The sequence below is a fragment of the Canis lupus genome, chromosome 11 (assembly GCF_011100685.1).
Source record: "Canis lupus familiaris isolate Mischka breed German Shepherd chromosome 11, alternate assembly UU_Cfam_GSD_1.0, whole genome shotgun sequence".
Classification (NCBI taxonomy): Eukaryota; Metazoa; Chordata; class Mammalia; order Carnivora; family Canidae; genus Canis; species Canis lupus.
Window position 1 is genome coordinate 8,291,346 of NC_049232.1, and position 21,619 is coordinate 8,312,964.

At 39.6% G+C, this 21,619-nt stretch overlaps 1 long non-coding RNA gene across 2 annotated transcripts in view; it reads right to left on the bottom strand.

The window, feature by feature from the left end:
- LOC102152834 overlaps window positions 1–21,619 on the bottom strand; it is a 146,396-nt gene that overhangs the window by 14,930 nt on the left and 109,847 nt on the right. For both annotated transcript variants that reach the window (XR_005366553.1, XR_005366552.1), the window contains exons 5-6: window positions 19,192–19,318; window positions 17,954–18,005 (exon numbers count right to left, since the gene is read on the bottom strand). This is a non-coding gene — a long non-coding RNA (uncharacterized LOC102152834). The remainder of the gene's footprint in view (window positions 1–17,953; window positions 18,006–19,191; window positions 19,319–21,619) is intronic.

The window sequence follows — 21,619 nt, forward strand, 5'->3', positions numbered from 1 at the left end:
GTGCTCTCGGCAAGCTGGCCTGCTATCACCATAATGCCAGTTCATTTCATTTTAGACCTGTAGCTAGGTCTCTGCTATCAGAAAACCAAAGTAGTTGATTTCTTTCTACCTCTGTTGAGATAAGTGGGACAACTTGTAATTTGGTTTAGGTAAAAAGAAAAAAAAAATCTAGATTGTAGGTAGAGATTTAAAGAAAGGAATAAGGACACAAATGGCAATTTTCACAGTACCTTGAATGCAGTAGGAATTTAATACATTTAAAGAGATGTACAAAGAATTGAAACAAAAAATCCAAAGATAAGAACAGAAAGTGAAGGAATGAAATGTAGTATTTGTTTTGGATACCATTCATGTTCATCGTTGGGTTTTTCTCAAGTATGATCAACTGCAAATGACTGAGCTGGGCTCCCTGACTCTAAAATCTAAACTCCACACAATATCCATAGTGCTTCCTGGTAAATGTTAAGGCAGCTATCACTTCTTTGCTCAGAATGCTAATGGCTTTCCACCTCACTCAGAATAAAATCTAAAGGCTTTCCCAAGGGCCACAGGCCTCTCCTGAACTTTCCATCTTCATCCCCCAATCATCCTGAGCTGACTCCAACCCTGAATACTAAGCCCACTCCTGCCTTGGGCTTTCCACATGCTATTCCTTCCCCACCCCCGCAAAGGGTTTCACTTCATTTAGGTCTACTCAGATGCCACCTACTCAGGTGTCACCTACCCAAAATGTCACCTTCTCCAACCACTACATCTAACCTAGAAGCTCCATCATGGTTTACCCCTTGCTCTACTTTCTTGTTCTTAGCAGCTGTCATTACCACACATTAGATTATCCATCTAGCTGTTTATCATTCTTTCAATTTATCTATCTTAAACATTAAACTGGTCACTACAAGATGGAGGATATTGTACCCCACAGCCTGGAATACTGGATGCCACGTGATAGATAATAAATTTTGCAGGAGGGATAGAGACGAGGAGGAAGGAGGAGACGAATGCTCCCTTGTCTTTCTACTCAAATGTTTATATCTTTGCTCCCCAAGTAAATGGACATGGGGCTATCTGGACAGCAACTACTTATCTCTGTCGATCCTCTGCAGTAACTCCAGGAAAAGAGCATGGGCTTTGGAACCAGAGAGACCAGAATTTAAATCCCATCTCCATCACCACATAACTTTTTTGACTTTGGACAAAGTTTTTAAACTCTCTATGGAATTTGACAGTTAATAAAACTTTAAACAACCATACTGAGCGAAGCACTAGCAATACCTCAGAAAAATTATTTAAAGAATTAAATTAGCTAACTTCCATTAAAACCAACTTGACAGAAAATGCATAATTGATAAATATTAGCTCTCTATCCCTTCTACCCTCCACCCTATCTTCCCAGCACTCTCCCGTGGTGTTCTGCTCAATAAATGCACCTACACTGAACAAAATAATGAATGGCTGCTATGAGCCTATGTAAACCAACAGCGAACAAACAAGATAACTCAACTGAAAGAAAGTATTATGGAAATGGTAGCTCAGCACACAAATAAATCGCAGGAATTACCATTACTGTCGTATAAAAAACTTATCTTAGAGCCAGGTTTCTGTGTTGTGAACCTCTAATCAAGTAGATTAGCTTGAAGATAGTCCAAATAAAGAGGACACTGGGGTAAAGAATAAGTCAAGTGAAGACAAAAGAGAGAAACGAAGAGGATGGGTTTCGCAAAAGCACTCGGGAATACCAGGGTCTCAGGGTCTGGCTGGCAAGAGGCTTCAGTAAGTGGTCCCATCAGACTCACAAAGCCTAGAGTTTTTCCATCTTTGTGAGAGAAGCAGTAGAAACAGGTAATACTTCATGCTCCTCTGTGGCTGTCTTTCCTGCTGCTGTGAGCTTACTATCAAGCACAGGCAAGAAAGGGACACATGATACAATGAATATCATCTCACCAGTCAGCAGAGGTGAGTAAAATATAAGCAAAGGAAGCAATCAGTTCATATTTATCATCAGCCGAACGGATTTGTCCTGAATTGCCTCCCTCTAGCATACAGTGCCTCAGGGAAGGGAGCGAACATTTGTCTGCATTCCTGCAATATGCTGCGGCTTGGGCTAGACACCATCATGTATGTTATCTCATTTTTATTATCACAATCATCCTAGTAAGCTTTATTATCCCCATTTTCCGAAGGGAAAAAATGAGACTTGGGAAGCTTCTGAAAATATCAAAGCTAGAAAACAGCACTTCACTCCAGCTCTGTAACAAAAAAAGAGCCAAGTGATCCCTCTCATTTGTAGGACAGCACTTTGTAATTTCCAAAGTGTTTTCATGAGAGAATCCCTGACTTTCACACACATATTGAGAGGCAAATAATACCGTATTATTATTATTGTCACTAAATAATGGAAGGAGCTGGGGCTCAACATCATTGAGTGATTTGTCTAAAACTACAGAGCCAGTAAGTGGCAGCACTAGGATTCGGATCCACTTTCCTAGTTCTAAGACCAATACTCTTTCCACTAAGAGATGATTCCCTACTTTTCAGAAGATTACTAGGTTTGTTTGAGTAAACCTTGTATATTTTGAACTGAGCTGTCAAAGAACACAGTTCTTACCTCAAACTGCGTAAGTAATAGGCCAATCTCTATGAATTACTTCGGGTAACAAAAGCCATTGATACCCTAAAATCTCAGGGGCCCCGCACAATAAGTCTTATTTCCTATTCAGGTAAGAGTCCAAAGCAGGTACTCTCAGCACCCGGTTAATTTGAGGACCCGGGTTCTATTCATCACTTACTTAGGCCTCAGACTCCTCTACACCCAGGCCAAAGGGAAAGAAATAGGCAGACAGCATCTCAACTGCATTTCACTAGAGAACTAGTCAGAGGCCATTGCTGGATTTGAGTGGGCCAAGTGGTCCAGGAACAACTCTGTTACATGCAAGGGAGAGCAGGACTTGTTGGTGAATAACTAGTCATCTCCATCACACCCTGCTAGCACAACCAGAGATGTGTAAGCAATGTCAGATAATGCCTTAAAGTCAGAAGTCAGCTTAGATTGTTTTGCATAGCCACAAGCAAGGAGCCTACTTTTAATTCTTTGTTCCTGCTACTATGTGTTCTTTCGAAGCATACAAATAATAACAAATAAATGGACACTCGTCCACTAGGATAGTGGATTCCTATCCATCAAGTACCTAGGATACATGCTAAAAAAAATAAATAAATAAATAAAAAATAATTCCCAGGAGCCCAGTGCAGAGATATTCTCACAAGTGAAGCTGATCCGTTGCCTCAGGCCCACAGACCATGCTCTGTGAAATACTGGCTTAGAACCACAGTTCCTTCATGATTGGTGATTACACAATAGCTGCTTCATGCTGGATTGGAGAAAAGAGAAATGCATCCCTCTCCTGCCAGCCCCTTCACAAAATCCAGCAGAAGTCAGTGCCTGGAAAGAGCCAGAAAGCCACATCGTTTCACATTTTCCACATTCAAGCAACATCCACTCCCACAAAGGGTTTGTTTTGCTCCCCAGGTTCTATTTCCTGGTCTCCTTGACAATGCAAAAACAACTTGGCCCTTCATGGAACCTCGGCTTACTTCAAATGGCAGGAGTTGCCTCACAAGGACAAACGAGACAAAGATGGATTGAATAGATCTAAGACCCAGAAAAAATAATGTCTGTATTTAATAACTTCTATTTTACCTACAACCCTGGGACTCTCTCTGGAGTGAGCAGAAACCAGGGTATGTGGTATGGGCCACACTCAAGCTATGAGGCAGTTGTTGCTCATTAACCTTGTACAACATGACATCTGATTCTTCCTTAACATGGCTAACAAACCACTTCTCATATCAAGTGGTTGCCCCAGAAGCCTTCAAACTATTTTAAGCCCTAGTGCCGAGTCCCAGAAATCATTCTGAGTGTTATCAGTGGAGATCCTGAGGAATTCAAGAACAGACAGAAAAAGAAATTCAAAATACTCTCCACTTTGGCTGTCTTAAAAAGACTTTCTTATTGGCAAAACAGAAAAATAAGTTAAGATTTAGAATGCTTGGCTTCATCCTGATTGCCAGCTTTTACAATTGTTTATTGAACTAGATAGGATAGAAGAGACACATTCAGACAGCACCTGAATGTGAGCTGAGACAAGTGGCTGGGGACAAAGTGAAAGCAATGTAATTGATTAGACCCGCAGCAGAGCCTGGCAATTGTGGGGAGGCAGGGAGTCATGATCTGGGTACACCATCATGTCCTCACCTTCTCGGGGGTCTCCTCAAGCACTATCCATTAGACACGGTGTCTTGGGAATACTGAAGGGTAACCCAGTAAGACTTACACACCATCATCAGAGCCTTCGCAAATTCCCAATTCTGTCCAATATGATGACTCTAAGTGATTGTCCATGAGCTTCAAGCCCCCTGAGTTCTTGGCCTCACCACACCTCCAGTACTCACAGCCTTTATCCTCCCAGCATGCATTACAGCTCTAAGCAGATAACCCTCCCCCCATGTTGCTTTTCTGCTGCTCTGTCTCCCACATACCTGCCCTACTCATGTCACCTGCCTGTTAAGGTCACTATTACCCTCCTGATCAGTGACTCCAGAATCCACTTTGCTTCCTCCTTTTCTTTTGCATTTCCTCATCCCCAGCTCATCCACGTTGGACAATAGCTCTCATCACTCTACTCTCATTTTCCCAGTTACTCCAGATTCAGGCATTGTTATTTCCCTGGATATGCTTCTGTCTGTGTTTCCTGCCTCCACTTTCTCCCTGTCCTTATCTACCCTTCAAACTATGTCCAGACCACCTAAAAAATAAGTAATCCTTAACATTCTAATTGTGAATAACTCATGTTGTTGATTGCATCAATGGTCCCAATTCTTCACCTGCTCTTGAAACTGCATGTTCTTTGCCATGCAAATCTGCAGTCCCCATTCCATGCTGACCCTGGGCTTGGTTATAAGTCCTGTTTGGCCAATAAGATGCTTGCTTAAAAAGCACTAGCACAATTGGCCTTGATTGCTCTCACTCTTCTATAGTGCCATGAGAGCATGCATAGGCTGTCTGCTGGATGAGAGACATGGGAAGAACTTAGTGCCCCCAGTCATCTCAGCAGGGGCAATCTTAGATCAGTCAATATCCCAACATCAGAAATAGGAATGAGCCTAGCTGAGACCAGAACAACTCAGCCAAGTCCAGCCTACATCACCAACCCACAGACTAAGTAAAAGAATGTTTATCGTTTTTAGCCACTGACATGTGGAGTAGTTTGTTATGATAGCAGACAACATATATGACAAAACACAACACATGATTTCAGACAATATCTCGCCCCATCTTGGTCAGAACTGAAGCTTCCAATTCATGTCATCACTGTCTCTCCTTCCTCCCATCTGTGAAGTCTGTGTGCTCCTGGGCTAACTACTAGAACAGGTCAGATCTGGACTGACCTTCTTATATACACAACCATGATTCTCCACCAGATGACTGAAGCAGACACCTGGTGATATTCAAGGTCCATCAAAGAAAGCAGTAGGTGTGTAGTGATTCAGTTTCCTCACAATTGGCTAGAACTGATGACAGAGGGTATCTGCTTCAGTAACAGTAGAGTTTTTATAGACTAGACTCTGAGATCAGGAACATAAACAGTACAAGTGTGTGTCTAAACCTTTTCCTTCACATCTACCAGGAACTTTCCAAAAGAATAGTTGACTCTTTGTAGAATTTGTTTCTGATTTGCCTCATGTCTTCATCTGGGGGGCCCTAGGGGAGAGAGTAGGAGCCAAAGAAGAAGTCCTTGGGATACAAGTGAAGGGATTTTGTGAGGATTGTGGAGAAGAGGAAGAAACCAACTGGTACTTTGAAATATTATCCTGTATTTGTTTTCTCTCTAACTTGAATATGAATTTTTTGAGAACAGATTCTCAATCCAGTGCCCTTTTGAGGAGGCAAGTAGAAGCAATGGAAAGAAAATCAGATTTAAAATCATGAACTCTGTGATTTGGGAAAGTGACTTAATCCCTGTGTACTGAGAGTAAATCGATCAACATGTTGTCTTATATAATCAGAGAAGATAGATAGGATGGATGGATAGACAGAATAAGTAGATCAATTAAATGTTACCTCCTTACCTTAAGAAATAATACCCTGTGTTACCCCAGCCTATTATTATCTATTATATGACTGCTTTTAATTCTCTTCATAGCACTTCATCATTATCTATAATTATCTTATAGGGCAGCCCCGGTGGCGCAGCGGTTTAGTGCCACCTGCAGCCCAGGGCGTGATCCTGAGACCCTGGATCGAGTCCCACGTCAGGCTCTCTGCATGGAGCCTGTTTCTCCCTCTGCCTGTGTCTCTGCCTCTCTCTCTCTCTCTCTCTCTGCATCTCTATGAATAATAAATAAAATCTTAAAAAATAATAATAAAATAAAATGAAATTATCTTATATATTTATATGTTTTCTCCTTATTCTCCCCAACTCCAACATAAGGAAGGTAAGAGCTCCATGAGAGGAGAACCCCATGGGAGCATACTATTTTACTCATGTATTGCCAAGTTTTAGAAATAGGTATATGACAGCCACTCGATAATTAATACTTAGAAAGATAAAAGGAAGGAAGGGAAAAAGGAAGGAAAGGAGGAAGGAGAGAGAGAGAAGATGAACAAATGCATGGATATGTTACCTTTAGGGCTATCTAACTTCTAGTTAATAACATATAGTCCATCAAAGAAATTGTATTTCTTTGAGCACACTTGAGTTTATAGAAATAATTCCAATTCATAAAAAGAAAGGTAAGATATAAGATTTTATATGTATTATAAAAAAATTACTTGGTATTCATAGAAATATTTCAGTTCAAAGATTTCTATGTTCTCTGATACTTCATTCATTCTCTAAATAATCCTGAGTTTCATAGTTCTGTATATAGATACACATACAGACCCCACCGAAGTCATAAAATAAGCCACGTAACCCTTCTGAGGATATTTCCTTGTCTGCATAACTAAAAAGTTGAATAGCTTGATTTTGTGATTGCTTTTTAAATTCTATGAGTTAGAGGTGCCTGGGTGGCTCAGTCAGTTAAGTGTCTGCCTTTGGCACAGGTCATGACCCTGGGGTCCTGGGATCAAGCCCTGCATTGGGGAATGGGGGGGGGGGGTCCCTGCTCAGTGGGGAGTCTGCTTCTCCCTCTCCCTCTGCCTCTCCCCGCTGCTTGTGTGTTCTCTCTTTCTCTCTCTCACTCTGACTCTCTCACTCATCTTCTCTCTCTCTAAAACAAATAAAATCTTTAAAATAAAACTAAAAAAATTCTATGAGTTAACGGTGATTAGGAAAACTACCATTTCTGGCTACAAATGCTCCTCCAAGAAAACAAAATATCTGCCATACATATTCTTAAAATTAGGTTAAATATAGAAAAGCACTAAGGTTGGGTTTTAAGGTGCCATGTGTATGTGTTTAAGTTTGCTGCAGAAAAGTCACCTAGAATTGCAGAATCCTGATTTAAAAGTACCCCTCTGCCTTATAATCCCTTTCACTATTTCTTATATTCCCTGTATGAGTGAAACCATGTGATGATTGTCCTTCTCTGTTTGACTTACTTCACTCAGCATAATACCCTCCAGTTCCAAGGGAAAGGCGGGGAACTGAGTAGAAAAAATTAGAGAGGAACACAAACCATGAGAAACTCCTAACTCTGGGAAACAAAGTGTTGCAGAAAGGGAGGTGTGTGGGGTGATGGGGTAACTGGGTGATGGGCACTGAGGGGGGCACTTGATGGGTTGAGCCCTGGGTGCTATACTATATGTTGGCAAATTGAACTTCAATAAAAACAAATGAAAAAAATAAAATGAAAGTACCCCTTTGCCCACATTAATTTTGTACATGAGCTTCAGATGCATTTGGCCAGAGCCTAAAGAAGCATTCTACATCCAGGGATCTCTAAGCCTACAAGGCAGGCCCTACCATGATCCCTAGCTAGAGCTGCAGAAGTATGAAATGCTCCCTTGGCCTACAGCATAATCTTACTCTCTAAACCTTTCTATAAGCTTCCTGAGAATACAGCATGGAAAAGGACTCAAAATGACATTAATGGAATCTCCTTCCCATCTTCGTGATTTATCTATATCATAATAGGTATTTTAGTTAAGGCTATTTTGTTTGTAAGGAACAGAAAAACTCTTAGAAGGTTAAGGGGTGGGGGGGAGGCCATTTCTGTCTAATGGTACAATGTTGTCTTGTGGAATCTGGGGCAGGAATACACCTGGGATCGAGGAGGGGTAAAAAAATGTTGACTGAGGGTCAGAGGAACAGGCCACACCTTCTTGGTCTTTTTTTTTTTTTTTTTTTGACCCTTATCTCTACTCTGTCCATCATCATCAGACTCCTCTCCTTACAGACCTGATTTTTACCTTCTCCATGCCTGTAGCCACCACCCAGCTCTCAAAGTCACACCATCATCTCAGTTCAAGCCACATGCAGAGGTTGTGACTAATGCCTGCCTCAACCCAAGCCACACTCCTGGGAAAGAGATGCTCATTGGCCCACATTAAGCTATACAAGTCTTCTGTTCAAATTAACTGTGACCAAGTGAGCAATCTCATAACACAAATGTGACTATGACAGGCTCATCTGAGTAATGAAGTGAAGGGGGCAGGCTGGAGAAAAAGGAGGTCACTGTTAAGTCACTCCAAAGGGGGCCTAATAGCCTAATGTAGCATATCTTCTAAAAGGACCCTACCAGGCGGAAGGCTCTTATTATAAAGGCTAAGAAACTGCCATAGTTAAGATTATTTCCAACAGGCATCTTGAGAACAAATGCCGCTACACCACTTACTTACATATTTTTATTACCTTACAATTCTATAGATCAGAAGTCCAACATGGCTGCCCCTGGACTAAAATTGAGATGTCAGCAGGGTTGTGTTCCTTTCTAGAGACTCTAGCGGAGAATATTTCTCCTTGTCTTTTCCATCTTTCAGAGTCTACCCACATTCCTTGGTTCATAGCTCCTTTCTCCATCTTTAGCGCCCAGCCATGTTGCATCTCTCAGACTATATTCCACCATGATATCTCTTTTATTTAATAATAAATTTATTTTTTATTGGTGTTCAATTTGCCAACATACAGAATAACACCCAGTGCTCATCCCATCAAGTGCCCCCCTCAGTGCCCGCCACCCAGTCACCCCCACCCCCTACCCTCCTCCCCTTCCACCACCCCTAGTTTGTCAACCAGAGTTAGGAGTCTTCCATCTTCTGCTCCCTTTCTGCTATTTCCTACCCATTTCTATATCTCTTACTCTGATCACAATCTGAAAAATTCTCTGATTCTAAGGATCCATGTGATTGGATGGCCCATTCATATAATCCAGGATAATCCCTCCATCTCTAGAATTTTAACTTAATCCCATCTGCAAAGTTCCTTCTGCCATGTAGGGTAACATAGTCACAGAGTCCTTGTATTATGATGTGGTCACATTTGGGAATTCATTATTCTATCTACCACAGAAAGGTTCTTGAAATTAAAAGACATTTATAGTTTTCTCTTTTGGGTGTTCTTTTCTCATATGCCTAAAACTCATTATTCTCCAACTTTTCATTCAGTGATCATTTCATAATGGGGATATATAATCCTTGTGCCCTTGAAAATTCAAAGTTTTCAGCCTCACCTACAAAAGACCTATCAACATTTGATTTGATTAATATTGAATATGTGTAATCACCAATATCAGTTCTATAAAAAAGTGGAAGTAACACAATTCTGAACGCCTACTAACTCTCGAGCACTTTCCTAGGCACTTTATATCTCTCATTTCATTTAATCTTCAAAATGACCCCACAAAGTAGATGGTATTATCTCTATTTTACAAGTGAATAAAACAATGATAAATAAATTTTTCAAAGTCAGACAGTTAATAAGAAGTGGAGTCAAGATTCAAATAGTGAAGCCCTGTCCCCCTCCAGAGTTCCTATTCTTTCCTTTATATCAGATAGCTACTAAAGAATGAAACCCATCCAGAGGTGGCCTTATAATGTTCTGCCCTCCCACCATCATAAAAAGCAACCACTCCATTGACAATATCAGTCATTCCACTGATAAGCAAACACCTTTGCAGTAAGGGACATGGAGACGTGTGACTCACTCCTGAACAGAGCCTCAGTGAAGGGAGCTGACAAGGTTCTGAAATGACAAGGACTTTGCAGACAGTTGCTTTTTATTACCCTTCGGGTTTTAGGTTTTCTTTCTAATCTTCTCCAATTACCTAGATAGAAAGAGACATGGGTAGGATGAACACCAAAAAAGAGAACTATGCCTCAGTGTCCTCGCCCACAAAATGTATATAACTAAAATCATTTAAGTGACCACAAGTGATTACTGGGGTGATTGAATTAGTTGATCCATGTAAAGCAGTTAGAATAGTGCCTGGCATATAGAAAATACCATCTTAATCACTGCTGTCACCATCCTCGTCACCATTGTCATCCTCGTCATCATCAAGATTTCAGACTTAAAAGTACTAACAAGTCAAAATATAAGGACCAGAAGGTCTCTGGATATTGGAAAGAACCCCAGAATATGAACTAAACAGATTACTTCCTTGTGGGTTTTTTTTTCCTTTGAGGCATTGGTTAAACAATGAACACTCTCTCACTAATTTTTATATTGTGTCATTACAATGGTAGATTTTTACTGTTAATGCTATTTCTTTCTCCAAGTAACCAAGAAAATGCAATTCCCAGACCATCCAGTAAAAAAAATTCATATATGTATCATTTCTCTTATAATAAAACAACATTGAGAACTTCATTTTTGGGGACAGCTTAGAAATACAATATGGCCTTAGTAAGCAGGTGACTCAAAATATGCTATGCCACTCAAACTCTCACCCAATTTTCATTTATCAAAAATTGAACCAATTGACTATTTCCACCCAAAATAGGTTTCAATCCCCATATTCCTTTCTCTTCCAGACACTCTTTAACTGCTTTAAATTCAATCCCCAGTGTTCTCTTTGAACATCTTTTGTTTGTGCTTTTATTCCCTTTATGGTATCTTACAGTCTCTAATTCTTCCTAATTTTTTTGGATGCTTACAGCCAACTGTTCCCCAATGTTTTGCTTGGGCTCCCCATCTCTCTCCTCAGTAGACCTCAGTGGGTTGCTTCCATAGGTTTCCTGAGTTTCTTCCCATCCCTCCTGCAGCTTTCTTTCCCCTCCGCTGCTGCCTCCCTCTGCTCCTTCTTGCTCCATATGCTGCCCCCTGCTCACTTCTCCTTCAGCTGCAGACAGTAAGAGATTGGCTAAGGCTGCTCATCAGCCTTAAACTTGTCAGCACAGTTGTTTGCCTCAATAAAATGGAAGCAATGTCAACCCTTCTTTTTCCACCAGTGCCTTGTGATATTAATACTACGGTGCTGCTTTCCACTTCCTCTCCTGCAAGGCTCCAACCTCAGCAGACTGTCACCTCTCCTTTTCATTTCTTCATCCTTGTCCCTTCTTTAGGAGCCCCCAATATGTCTCAGTACCTAAAGTCTGCAAAAGATTCCTATATGCTAGGCTTATCCTGTAATTCACTTCCTCATTGCTTACTACATGAGCAGAGTACTCCTTAAATTGTGTATCAGTTGAGAACACAGGGCTGAAGTCAAGTTTTAACTCCATAATTTCACAGGGCTAATGACAAGAGCTAGAAAGGTACATGACATAATGAATCATGAGGGCATGGAGTTTCAAGACTGAAACCCAGTGCTTAAAAATGATTCTACCACTAAGTCTTCGTTTGAATAAAATGATTTATTTAATCTCTCTGAGTTTAGTAATCTCCAAAACATGGTACTCAAATCATGATCACTTGTTCCAATTATCCTTGTGGTATAACAAACTATGGTAAATTCAGTGCCATAAAACAACAACCACTTTACTATGCATGTGGGTTCTGTGGGTCAATTGATTGGCTACAACAGCAGAGGCTAGAAGACCCATTTTTAAGACAACTTCTTTATTTACATGTCTAGTGGCCTCTCCATGTGTCCTGGACAGTCTCATAGCATGGCAGCCTCAGGGAGCTTGAGTTTCTTGTGGAAGACTGAGAAATCCAAAATGTGTTGACTCTATTCAACTAGAGAGAAGCTACATGACATTTTATTACCTAATCTTGGGAGTCACATAATGTCCCTTCCACTGTATTCTATTGATCAAAGCTTGCTCGGATGCAAGTGAGAAGAATTAGATTTGACCTCCTGATGCGGAAATGGCAAGATCACACTGTAGAAGAACATAAAGGATGAAGGCTATTGTGTCTGGAAAAGATAATGTGACACATCCCTATATTCCCTTCTAGTTCTAAAAACCTGCTTCTGAGCTTTGAGTCTCAGTAGATGCTCAATTAAAATTTAGTCTCTGCTCTCCAGAAGACAATCTGAAGAAACATGAGATGTAGGCTTTTTATACATACAACACAGCAAGAACACAATGCAAAACCATTCTTATTCAAGCAATAAGACGTGTGTCACGGATTGAAGTCTCATAAATGTAACAGACATTCTAACAAAAGAGGCGTCACTGAAGGGCAGACTCAAGAAAGTTTCATAGAGTAGGGCTACATTTACTGATGACTAACATTATCTCATTAAATCTTCATAGTAATCCTCAGATGTACATATTGACTCTGTGTTTTCAGACCATGAAGCTGAGCCTCATAGAAGTTAAAAAAAAATTGACCTAAGGTCCCATTGCCAGTTATACCAGTCTCCATGCCACAGAAGAGGATATAGCACTAGATTGAACTGGGTTTGAAGATGTGTTCTCATTTAGGATCTGCCATAATAGAGCAAAACAAATAGCTTGGGAACAATATAAATAAACACAAGAAGAGGAAGGGGCCAGATAAATAAGAAGGGTCCTGACAAGGGTCAGGGTGTCAGGGGGCATTGCCTGAGCTATTCAAAGAGGAGAGTTGCTATTGGATTGGATCAAATCATAATTCTTTCCCAGTGCAGCAATATCCACATGAAACAATGTACATAGAGTATCAGACTATTTAACACCAAAAAAAGAAGATTTGTATGCCTTGGTATTTGCCAGTCTTTATGAAGGCTCTCGAAAATGCACGGTCCTGCCTAATTTTCTTGCTAATCATTTATGCAATGAGGTGTGAAGATCATCACCATGCAAATTACTACTGTAGCTTTGTGTTTCATATTTACAAAATATTTTCCAATAACTTAGCAGCTACGACTCTCCATCCTCAAGAGAAGTGAGTAAGAACCAGCATGATTTTCATTTGCCAGATGAAGACATGGAGCATTAAAGTAAAGATAGGTATTAAAATTATAATTTCAAGTTTTTCATTAAATCCCTGGAGCCACACACACTCCCCCACCACTTCATTTTTTAAATTATTTTAAAATGTTGAGCACACTTCCAATTCTTTAAAATTTTACAACACCATGCATTTATTTCTGCCTGGGGTAGGTTTTTTTCTAGGTTTATTGAGAAACAATTGACATATATCACTGTCTCTCTCTGGTTTTAATTCTCCATCACATTTTTAAGATTTCTGCAGTTACACATGAAGACTCCAAAGTGTTTGGGATAGAAGAGACAATGAAGACAAAGGCACAAACCCATTCTTCCTTTGTGATTCAGTTTCATTTAGTGTAGATTTTCTGGCTGTCCTCTGTGAGGAGGGCCCACTAAGTCACTAGAGGGCAAACAACCCAAGAAAGGGGACGGGGGACAGGAGAGTACGAGAGCCTGTAGGATGTTTAAACTGCCATCCAAGCTCTACTATTTTAAAGAAACTTTCCCTCTCAAACATCCATCAAATAGAGGACTAGTTGACTATGCTATGGTGCATCCACTCGATGGAACTCATGGTAAAAAGGAATAGAAAAGATTGATATATACTTCTACAAGACATCTCCAGGATATATTGTTAGGTAAACAAAAGCAAAGTGAAAAACTATGCACAGTATACCACATTTATGTGACAAGAAGCGTAGGAAACAAATCTACGTATACTTATTTCCTTGTATTTTAAACAATAAACAATGGAGGGGAAAAATGATAAAAGTTGGTTATAGGGTGTGGGGAGGAAAAAGTTCCCCTGTTTGCTGATGTGAGAGCTAGAAGCTTGAGCTGGAAATCATGGGCTCCAGAAAGCTCTGACCTACTAACATCTCAACCCCATTCCTGAATGTGGCCTGATAACAGTTCTGGGTGTCATTTCAGATGCCAGTACAAAGGTTGTAGGACCTTCTAACTATGACACCTGCCATGCCTCCAGGCTGACCTGTCTGCTTGAGCTGGTGACCCTCTTTCTTCTTTCTTAGGTGGAGGAGGAAGACATTTCAACCTATACTATGTAAGTAACTGCTATCAGCTACAGCCACTTCACATATGGACTAAGGGCACCCCCTCATTGCTTCTCAGAAATATAAAAAATGATCCAGCCTAGGTAAAAAAAAAAAATCACACTTTCATAGCCACAGTACTTATTCACTCAGGACCCTAAACTGAGGCTTTAACATTGACAAATATATGAACAACTAACTTTTATCAAGCACATATGATGTCCTAGTCATCAGCTAAGAGTTTCAAATACCTTCCTGAATCTTCACAGTAACCCTACTAATACCACTCCTACTTCACTGATGAGGAAAGGTGAGTCCTCAAAGGTGTGGAATGTCACTAGTGGGTGACAGAGTAGCATTCCAAACCCAGGCATCTTAACACCATACTCTAACCCCAAGTCAGCCTGCCTTGAAGACTGAGACTCTGTAATCCTCTGCTCAGACAAAAGATGACTGACCCTGAAAAAACATCACTGAGTCAAGTAAAAGCAGAGGAATAATACACATGGTCTATGTTCTCCAGGCCAACGAACTGTCAAGATAAGATATCCATACAAACTGGAATAAGTAAATAAGAGCACAAGACATAAAGCCATCGAACTGTCCATTAGAATCTCAACATCCCAGCAAGAGACCAGAGGTTTCCAAGAATCCTTAAATTTATAAATTCATTTACAGCATGCAATTTTCCTCATACGTTGTGACCACATGGGGCATCCGACAGAAAGTTGCTTCATACCTGATCAGAGTACAGGCAGACTGAGCAGCAGATGGGGCTTGCTCAATCACTCAGTGATTCACTCTGCCCACAGCTTCATAAAGATTACCATTCACCCCTCAGCACAGCTATCAATCCCCAGTGAACCATGGGACAATCTCAGATTTTCAGTAGTCAGACCTGTGAATGATAATTCAGGAATTCCCAAGGTTTAAGGAGTATGTTTAAGGCCAAAACAAGAGATGCAAATCATCAATGATAGTATTATCAGGTCCCCTTCTCAATGACTTGCCCACTCTGTCACCTGCTTGCAGCACTCCAACATTTACACCTACCTCTAAGGCTGTAGAACAACCCCAGAGGCTCTTTGCCTTCCTTTCTACCTCCAGGACTCCTCACCAAAGGGGCTTTAGGCTCCATCAAACCACACACAGATCATTTTATACCTTTCCCCAACACTGGGCAGAGGGAGATCAGTTACTGTTAATTACAGATGCTTTCTGTCATAATGGGCCAGATTTTCAAAAGAGTCTCAACTGCATAGCTCCCAAATGCCATGCACAAACCTGGTAATGGTCCATGCAAATTGAATACTTAGTGGGTCTGTGTGCATTCCGTTCCAGGGACTGCCTTTGAAAATTTAGCCCCATAACTCCAAAGCGTTTGTAGCATCGTAATCTGTCATCATTAGCAACAATGCTTGACTTGGTACTCAACATTCTTATTAACCATGCAATTATGAATGCAGACAATGTTTAATCACTTTTACAAAAATACAGCTGTGTTGTTGGGGAGCTGTCATTTGCTGCTCATTAATGATTGATTTTTTTAACCATCAAGATTGTTTTCATGAGGACAGCAGATTAACTATAAAGAATTCAATATTGGTCATTAAGGGATATTAAAATGGAAAACCTTTACAAGATGTGTCCTGTCTTGCTGCATTTGGATGCCTGAGACTCTCTTGCCAATGCAGGAGAGGAAATAAAATACCGTTCTTTCAGAGCTCTGGCAAGGAGATTCAGCTGAAGAGAGGTGGAATGGAGACAGAAATTAAGAAAAAAACATCTCTTTCTGCTGTAATAAAACATTGATTACATTTTACGATGGCAATAATTTACCCCAAATAATTACTTCAGTTATTGTCCAGCTTGTTCAAAGGCTAACTGAGCTGCAGGTACCAATCGATTCAGTGCAGATTGCTAATAATGGGCTATTTTGAAAACTTATAGCTGTTTCTCCATCCCATACACCAGAAGACACTAATTCCTTTCCCACCTTGCACACTTAATTAAAGATGAGTCAGGGCATTATTTTATGGCCAAACTTTCTTTATACCTTAGATACAGAAAGCTGGGTTCTGTTCCATCAAAGGCCTCCCGGACATACTGTGATAAAATATATTTTACCACTGCCTACCTAGCAAAGACAGTAAGTTCCAAAACCTGTGAAGACATTGGGAAAATCAGATGGCTCAATGTCATGCCCTCCTTGGATTTCCTGTTCTGAAGCTCACTGTACCTACACATGGGGCTCTTTATTTCCTTATTTGCTCAGCAGCTGCCAAGGTCCTGGAAGACCTGACCTGAGGGAGGAGGTTTTTTAAAAAGTCACAACACCTCTTGTTTCTGTTCTGGTTCACCCTTACTCCAGGTCTTCTTTGAAACTTCTTCCTTAGTTCTTTTCAATAATATTTCGGATTTCCCCCCCCCCCCAACCAAGACAAGTATAATACATATTTGTTTTGGAGAATACAGAAAAGCATGGAGAAGAAATGTAAAGCTCTTTGTAGTACCACACCCAGAAAAAAAACCACTGCTGATACTGTACATTTGCTTCCAGTATTTCTCCTATGAGCATTTTTTATAGTTTCATGACCCTTGGTGAGCTACTTATCCTCTCTGTATCCAGTTTCCTTCTCTGTGAAATAGGGAAATAAGACTACGTACTTCAGAATGTGGTTGTGAGAATAAATGAGTTAACAGTTGGAAAACAGAAGAATGTTCAACACATACTAAAAGCCTTGTATATCTTAGCTATCATAATTCCATAAATTTTTGGGAGATAAATATTATTGTAAAGGAAAGAAACACATCATTGTTAACTAGTGCAATTTTTTTCTTCCAGATTTAAATTCCCAAATGATGCTGCAGACCCAGGGAACCACACTTTGAGAACCACTGCTTTAAGTTAATGAGAAAAAAAAAACAACAACAATCTAAAGTGAGAAGAACACTAATGAGGGATGGAAGTGTATCTGGTCTAGTGAGCTTCCCTCAGGGGAGGAGAATAGCTTTGGAGGGATTTGAGAGGGGTGTTGTGCTATAAGACACATGTGGTGAATGAAATGATGGCTTCTGTTAGGTAAAAGAGCTGTGAGGGAGTGCTGACCTATCACTTGGCCAGTTGACTTTATCTGAGTCATTGCTAGGCAGTGAAGCTTTTAATTATGTACCCACATTGTCTTCCCCAGGATAATCCAGCATCATGGTTATAAGAAATCACCAGAAATTGGACACTCACTGGGAAAAGCAGCTTCGCAAATACCCTGTACCTGGGTAAGCTTCCAGGACAACCAAGACCATCTGGGACCTTGACTTTGCCATCACCCAAACCACCCAGAGAATGGAGAAAAACAAAATCAACATGAATATTTGTATATTTTAGAGAGTATCGTACTATTACTACTGCTTTATATTCAGCTTCTTCTCTATATAATACAAGCATGTTTCCATTTTCTTTACAACTTTTAAAATTTATAATATAACATCCCATCATATGGACACACCAGAATTGTTAACTAACCCCTTTTGTTGTGTGCTTTTACTTCTTTCATCTACTCTCTTATAAATAACTCTGTATTTTTTATTTGTGCTTTACCTTTTATTTTCTTCAAGAACATCATCAAAAATTCTGACTTGGAAGTCTGTGCCTTAAAAACAAAAGGTTTAGAGTTTGCAAATTATATTAGAAATTCTAATTATTACCATCAGTTTTCTAATGCTTTTTGTCCAACAAAAGTAAAACCTAGCAGACTTCATTTGTTGAAAGAGCCATACAATTGCCTATCACATGGCACTTTAAAGAACTTGTCTCAAAGATGTTGTGGTATCAACAGTAATTCCACAAAATAATTTGTCTATTTCCACAGTAAATTTTGGTTATGAAGATAATGATGTGTTGCAGACTGATTATTCTGGTGCCTGATACACAAAAGGTAAGCCAATATTTGAACCAATAAATGAACAGATCCTCAAACATCTACTTATTAACATGAGCAGAAGTCACTATTAATATTGGTTAAATCTCATAGTAATAGAAGAGAAATAATTTAAAAATTCATCTCTTTGGTAGCATACATATTGCTGGGGTTTATTTGTTTTTCATATTTTTACTGTTTTCAAGTTAAACATAAACTAACAAGGTATAGTTAGTCCCTTGAGGTAAAAACAGAACATCTGAAAATTAACTTTAGCCATCACATCAGAGCCATTTATAATAAAACTGTCAGCTCCAACTCTTTCTTCATGATAGCACATGGACTGTTAAATCATGGGTGATTTTTCATAAAAGAATCCCTTCTCCTTAAACAATGCTATGAAGGGGAGCCACTTCTTTTCACTGGTAGGTCTCAATCCTTGCTGCATGCCTGGGAAACTTTTAAAAAGGGGGATCTTGGGGAATCCTGGGTGGTTCAGTGGTTTAGCACCTGCCTTCGGCCCAGGGCGTGATCCTGGAGTCCGGGGATCAAGTCCCGCATCAGGCTCCCTGCATGGAGCCTGCTTCTCCCTCTGCCTGTGTCTCCACCTCTCTCTCTCTCTCTCTCTCTCTCTCTCTCTCTCTGTGTGTGTCTCTCGTGAATAAATAAAATATTTTTTAAAAAATAAAGAAAGAAAAAGGGGGATCTTGCCAGAGCTACCTGGGGAGCTTTCAAAATTTACCATGCTCAGGTCTCATCCCAGAATAGAGTCACCAGATGTGGGACCCAGGCACTGGGACCTCATACAAGATCTTCCACTGATTCTAATGTGCCACCACAGTTGAGAAACATTGCTTCAGAAGACACAGATGACCATAAAAGAACTTCAGGCACCCTATAACTTCAAAAGGACAGTTACCTCAGAAAGTCCTCCAGGTATCACTTTGCAATGTAGACAAATTCACTGAGGCATTGATTAGCTCTGTCAGCACTAGAAGTAGTACATCTTTCCAGAGGCCATAAATAAATCTGGTCAAGTTGCAAACCTGTGGAATAATATGGGAAAAAGTAATGAAATGCCACACTGGAGAAAATTATGGGCAATCCTGGCACCAACATATTATTGGGATATACTGGAAATATGGTACCAGTTATTTTGGATTTTCAACATCCTTTTTATAGTAAATGCTAAAATGGAAACAGATGCACTTGCATTCAAATTGATAGCACCCTTAAGTGGCACGAAAAATCTCTTCTTGACTTATTTGGACCCATTATTTTTGAGGATTTCTGTGATAAAAATTTTACCTTATCCTCAGAAAGCCACCAGCCTACTAGCCTACTAGCTCATTCCACTGAGAGTCAAGCAAACTAGCAGTCACAACAATCCGCTCAAATTTCATAACTAAATAATGAAGGTATGGAATTTTTATTTTAGAGTGATTGACATGGTATCTAAGTTACCTTATTACTACCATACTTTATATATATAAAATATACCATATTTTATATACATATATATGCTTGCCTTGCATTGTTATTGGCTAAATATAAATATACATGGTCAATAACAATGCAAGGCAAGCATTTAGCAGAAAAATACTGCTATGCCAGGCTAGATTCTTGTACAGGGTCTTTTAACTAAATAGATACTTTAGTCTAAACAAGTATTCAGTCTCTTTGGTCTCATTTTTCTCACTGTAAGCCATAAATAAGAGTAGGTAATTTTTATGGTCTCTTCAAATTTAAAAAACAAAATTTCTGTGAAAGTTTATCACTATCCTAAAGATGACCTTTGCGAAGTATGGCTACCTGGTAGATCTAGAAATCCAAGCATTGCACAACCATGGATCCAATGGCCCCAACCCCAATGTTGTTCCTTGGAAATGATATAATGGTGTAAACGCTGGGACCATGACCAGGATCAAAGCTACAGAATTATGATTTTGCAGACAGATTTATTCAGGAACACAGTCATTATAAAGGGAGTTCTAGCTCTCTGGAGAATATTTTTCTTCAAAAATGTTTCTGTTTATACTTATACAGGAATTGACAGACATGGAAATTCTACTCAGGACCACTTCAGACCATAAATTAGGTCCTTCTGGAAACTTATGTTTCAAAGCTTTAATACTAGAAAAGTCCATTGACTAATTAAATGGCAGAAGATATATTACACCAAATCTACTCGTGCAGATTTCCAGGGTGACCAAGACCCACTTCCAAGCACAATCAACAGATAAAGGGGAGGAGTTTCTTCCTCTAAAATTAGGCTTACATCTCTTAATGGGACTGAAGCTGGGCATTGTCATATGAATAAAGATTAGTTGTGGCCCATCCACAAGCAGTAACTCTTGGGGTTTTAAGACCTTAACAATCTTTTAAAGAAAGATGTGTGCAAAGCTTTGAAGGAAATATTTAAGCTCTGTCTGCAAAGCTTTCAAACAACAGAGTTCATAATGGAAACAATGATAGACTTTTAATGATAGAAACATTAGCAGACTCTGTAACAATATTATAAATCATTTCTAAATAACAATATTGATAAGATGAGTCTTTCAAAATCACCCAGGACACCTCTTTAACAGCTAATTAAAACTAGGGAGTACAGGCAGCTCTTTTATCCTTCACAACATTGTAGCTCTGATCATCACACAGTGAATGATTTTATTTCACTAATAACCCTGATCCGACATTCAGTTAGCAATTACCACAACAGACTTTATCTACTGGTAACAACTGGTTCGGAAGATATTGCCATGCATGCATTAATTTCATCATGCTAATAAAGTTCCCTGTTATAAAATGCAAAAAACATATTAACCTGTCTAATGCAATAGAAGACACATATATATCTTTCTGGCAAAATGATGATATGCCAGCATTTCATTTCTATTTCAAAACTTAAGTGGATAAAGTGTATTAGAGGAACAGAAAGTAACAAGCTATAATCTGCAGTGAACACAATAACATGACTAAATGCCAACAAATTTTCCTGTGAGTAATTGCACTTACTGTAATTTATACACATTCTATTACCTTGGTGTTTGCATAACAACTCAAAACTGCTCATTTCCAAACACAGAACACTGTAATAGAAGAAACATATGCATCTTGTATTTTCCATAGAATTCAGGGAGGCCACTGCTGATTCCAGTTAACTCCCTGGGAACACCTAGCAAGCATGGATGGATGGAAACATTTAATAAAGATGTAGATGTGACTACTGATGACAAGCCAGTATCCCTAGGGGACAATCCCTGGCATAGAGTGAACAGTCCGTAAAGATGTGTTGAATCAAGAAGAGGAGCTCTACTGACTTGCTCAGGAGCAATATGCATTCTGTT